This window comes from Chelonoidis abingdonii, chromosome 4, assembly GCF_003597395.2.
Source record: "Chelonoidis abingdonii isolate Lonesome George chromosome 4, CheloAbing_2.0, whole genome shotgun sequence".
Taxonomy (NCBI): Eukaryota; Metazoa; Chordata; order Testudines; family Testudinidae; genus Chelonoidis; species Chelonoidis abingdonii.
The window spans coordinates 14,997,099-15,002,063 of record NC_133772.1 but is presented as its reverse complement, the minus strand read 5'-3'; the positions used below and the strand labels follow the sequence as shown (position 1 = coordinate 15,002,063).

Here is a 4,965-nt window from a genome sequence, read left to right as displayed (position 1 = left end):
GCAGGACGAGGGGACACGGGGCAGGACTGAGGGGTACGGGGGTCAGGGCGCACGGGGGACACGGGTCAGGACTGCACGGGCACGGGGGGGTCGGGGGACACGGGGCAGGACTGAGGGGCATGGGGGAAAGCGGTGCACGGGGCGGCGGGAAGTCCAGGGGGGCAGCAGGGGCGGGGCCGGAGCCCAGACTCACCGAGGCGGAGCCCCCACTCCCCGAGCAGCGCGGTCGCTGGCAGCGGCAGGTAGCGGGCTCCCCTCATGGCCGGGGGCCCCCCTGTCGGGACAGGAGCCGGGCCCCCATCCCGGGCGCTGGAACCGAACCAGAGCGGAGGCGGCGGCGGCGGCAGCACGCTACATGGCGGGACACAAGGCACACTCGCTCACACGCGACACGGGCCCGTCCGGCCACCGTAAACCACTCTTCCTCCCCGGAGGGCGGGGCGCTGGAAACAAGAATAGACTTGGCCAATCACAGCTCGCCTCTGGGGGAATGACCGACCTATTAAAAGCCTTGTTCCACCCCCTTCTCTGCAGAGCATTATGGGGAATGTAGTTCGGGATTGGCGCTAATAGAGGCCAGCTGGACCATATGCCTAAGGACTGGACAGGGGGCAAATATTGAGGGCGGACTCCTGGGTAGGCAGCATATAAGACCCGAGAGTAGTCCTGCGTTGTCTGTTTCGGTCCCCCAGTCACTGCACGTGCCTGGGCAAATCACCGCACCCAACCACGGTATAGTGCCTAGGCCAGCTATGTCCAGGGGCATTGAGCACTAGCAGCTCCCTAGCCTCACAGCTGGAAGTGGGGGAGGGGGAAGGGAAGGGTGCATGTACTCAGCCTTTCTAAAAACCACACCAAAGGCCACAGCTGCTGCATGTGCAACATTCGTAGGCACAAGAACGTTGTCTTGGACAGCCCCAGTGGTGCTTTTGCAAAACCAGAATAATAGTGGCTCCTTTCAAAGGAGGGAAATGGATGTTATTTCATTCATCAACGAGGGTAGCACATTTTAGAATCCTCCGTGGAAAAAGCAGACCGGGACATTAAAATCACAAGTTGACAGTACTAATGTTTTTACATATAAACTTACTTTAAAGACTATCTCAGTGCCTGCTGTATCAGCCACTGTTTTCACATTACACAATTACAGAGCTAAAGAAAAACATAAGGTGGTGAGGGAGAAAGGTAAGAGACTGCTAGAGGCAGAGAGGTATAGGGAAGCTATTGGAGATGACATACTGAACAAAGGGTTTATCAGGGCAGGGGGAGGAAAAGAGGCAGGGGAGAGGAGATCATTGTGGGAAAGGAAGAAGCAAATTTCTGTGAAACAAACAAGAGCAACTCCAGGGAAGATTTTAAAAAAGCCCTAGCGAGTAAACTTTTGAAGCACGTGATTATTAAACAAGTGTCAAGTACAGTTGCTCAAAAGGGATGATGAATTAACAGATAGGAGGCAGTATTCTCCCCAAGCCAGAATACAGGAAGTAAGACTTTAGACCATAAAGAAAGAAAGAAAGCTCAATAAGCAAGGTAAAAGGAGATCAAGTCACACATGACCCCATGAGCAGTGGAATGAGTACAGGCTTACATAGGAAACACCGTGGAGGGAGTGAAGGCTATAACGTGAGCACAGAAGAGCTGCAGGAAGAGAAGAAAGCTTCAGGATTAAGTCTACAGTCCATGGAGCGGAATAGGAGAGCCCATGCTGTGATTGAGGATGTGGATCTTTCCCAAGAGAATTGCTTCCGTCCTTGAGGTGCTTAGTTTGAAGAAAGCAGAAGTGAAGTCACAAGTGTGTGGTCGAGAAAACAGAAGAGGCGGGAAAGGGGAAGCCCTTGAAAAGTGGTAAAAGATCAGTGGAGTATCAGCATGAAAATAGTAGTGAAGGTTAAAAGATAAGAGCAGTAGGAAAGATCCCAAACAGTGATAAAAGAGCAGAAGATCAGGCCCTGAGCCAGGGAGGATTCTATAGATGGGGAGTCTTGCTAAAGCTAGGAGCTACCATCAGAGAGTGTCGCTTTTCTCACTAACTCTCAGTTCACTGCGCTCTGCTTTTGAAAGTCACTGGGCTACTGAGAGAGGTTTTTAAGCAAAAATATTTCCTCCTTGAGGAATGACACCGCAGTTCTTTTCGGTCATTAGGAAACACAGTAGCACTTGGCCACTATATTACACAAATACATTTTAACCCCCCACCCCCATAGAAATCTATTTCTTATGTAAGAATATCAGGTTCCTCAACCTCCCTGGAGACAGCTTTCTGTTCCTGTATATGGTTCACTCAACCTACGGTGCTAGAACATGTACTGCTTTTAGGTATCCTGAGACTACATTTTTATTAAACACACCATTCCTTTAAAAGGGAAGTTAGGAGACTAAGCACTTCGTGGGGAGCCCTAGTTCATGGGAAAGCTCATTAAAACAGCTCACCCACACACTGTCGGGACACAAAGCAATTGATCTTCTAGGGTCAGACACTGAAGGAGTTGCTGCTGACTGCTTTGCCTTGGCTGAGACCCATTTTGATCAGCCTTATACTTTACCATGCTATAAGCCTGGATAGGACAGATGCAGCTTATCATCCCCTCCTCAATGGGATGGTTTCATTTAGGCAGCAAAGACAGCAGAGGAAATACAGAGGGGTTTGTACTTTTCCTTCCTCAAATAGAAATAATATCAGTTGCAGCCCTCCATCACATTCCCACTCATGCCCAGCCGCAAAGAAAGCTTAAGCAGCACTTAGTTAGGAAAAGAACTGATACCACATATGCCAGAACAGGCAGTGTCAAGTTTCCTGGATGCCATTTCACAGGGCACTGTGTGCCCCTTTACTCTTTTACTAAAATATTTCACTTTAATTGCACCCATTAGGAACTCAGTCCTCCAAACCCAACTGAGCATAGGGGCAGATTTTCAACAGAGCACAGCACTCAAAAAATACAAGACATGGCCCTTGATAAGTTTCACTTAGGCATTACCTTCATACCCCTTAATATGCTAAAAGCATTTGCTCAGCTCCTGGTTAAACTGAAACACTGCATGTTATACTTTTTATTATTTCAACTGAGGTAAGCTATATGCCACTATCAGTCCCCCTTCTTTTTGGATCCATTTCATTCCGTACAGTGGCTCTATAATAAAATGAATGAAAACTCATTTCTAGGTTGACAGTTGAAAGAGGAAGGGAAAAAAAAGACTCAAGTGATCGTTTTGCTCATGTAAAACATCTTATTAGTACACAGTGTGGCCTAGTGGATGAGATTTGCCTGTGATTCAGGCTACCTGGGTTTGGGTTCCTGCTCCATCCCTTGAGCAAGTTACTTCACAGCTCTGCGTTTCTGATTCCTCACCCTCCTTCGGTCTTGTCCATTTTTACTATAAACTCTTTGGAGTAGAAACTGTTACTATGTCTTAGGACAGCCCTTAGCACAATAGGGTCCTGCTCTTTGCTGGAGCCTGTAGGAGCTACTCTACTATAGAAACATTACGAGAGATCAGGATACGTCCGTCAGCCAAGAGAAGGGATGAAGTCTTCGGATAAACCATTCCTAGCCATCCTCTTTGTATCCTTCTAGTCTTGGTTTTGCAGTTTGTTCCATGCTGCTTCCTCTATTTACAACTTCTTCTCTTCACACACTGAAGAAAATCCCTCCCCGCTTCAGATCCCTCTTGTAAAGCAGCACATGATCTGCCTGACAATACAGTATCTGCATTAATTCACCTCAAACAGAGATATCTGTTTGGGATAGAGTAGGGGCCTGATTTTGCAATCCTTGCTCACAGAAGCAGTTCTACTGAAGTCAATTGAATTCCTCATGAGCTCCATTAGATTATTCACAAATGTAAGTTCTGCAAAATTGGAACCCCTATATTGTGAGTTCTTGAAGGCAGGGACCGTATCCCCTCATGTGCTTGTACAGCACCAAGCATGGGTAACTGCCCTGATCACACACACCCAGAGTAGGGCTCATATGAACAGAAATGGGATCCTAATACTGTGCCTAGCAGGACACTTGCATGGTGGAACAGGGAGATGCTTGACTCAGTCTTTCCTAGTTCTTCCTCCCCCACAACATACACCCAGCTATATTAGAAAGTCAAGTAAAGAAAGGAGATGGCTAAAGTTTGTTCTGAAATGTACCGTGACCCACTCAAAGGCCTGGTCTACACTACACGTTTATACCAAATTTAGCAGTGTTAAACCAATTTAACCCTGCACCTATCCACACAATGAAGCCCTTTATATCGATATAAAGGGCTCTTACTTGATTTCTGTACTCCTTCCCAATGAAGGGAGTAGCACTGAAATGGGTATTGCCATGTCAGATTAGGGTGGCCACAATTTGATGGTATTGGCCTCCGGGAGCTATCCCACAGTGCACCATTGTGACCGCTCTGCAAAGCCATCTGAACTCGGATGCACTGACCAGGTAGACAGGAAAAGCCCCGCAAACTTTTCAATTTCATTTCCTTTTTGGCCAGCGTGGAGAGCTCACCAGCACAGGTGAATTTCATTTCCTGTTTGCCCCAGACTGTGGAGAGCTGACCAGCACAGGTGACCACGGCAGAGCTCATCAGCACAGATAACTAGTGCAGCTTGAGAATAGAAAAAGAGCTCCAGCATGGACCGCATGGGAGGTACTGGATCTGATCGCTATTTGGGGAGAGGAATTCCGAGCTAACAGCAACTCCGTTCCCAATGAACGAAATGTAAAAAAACATTTTGAAAAAATTTCCAAGGACATGATGGAAAGAGAGGCCACAGCAGGGACTCCAGTACAGTGCCTGTGTGACAGTTAAGGGAAGCTCAGACAAAGCCTATCCAGAAAACCAAAGAAGCAAATGAAGGTCTGGGGCAGCGGCCGCAAACATGTCGCTTCTACGCTGAGTTGTTATGCAATTCTTCGTGCGGGGGTCCGCAAACACTCCCACCTCTGACCCATAGATGCTGAGGTGGGGGGTAAT

The 4,965-nt window shown here is 47.9% G+C and overlaps 1 protein-coding gene across 3 annotated transcripts in view; it reads right to left on the bottom strand.

Moving 5' to 3' along the window:
• ELK4 (ETS transcription factor ELK4) overlaps positions 1-419 on the bottom strand; it is a 33,639-nt gene extending 33,220 nt beyond the window's left edge. Inside the window, exon 1 of one of the 3 annotated variants that reach the window (XR_004375362.2) lies at positions 194-400. The gene's annotated coding sequence lies outside the window, so the exon portion shown is untranslated. Of the gene's footprint in view, positions 1-193 lie in introns of all 3 variants that reach the window. The other 2 variants (XR_004375361.2, XM_032792507.2) reach the window with 2 other exon arrangements.
• Between the last annotated feature and the right edge of the window lie 4,546 nt (positions 420-4,965).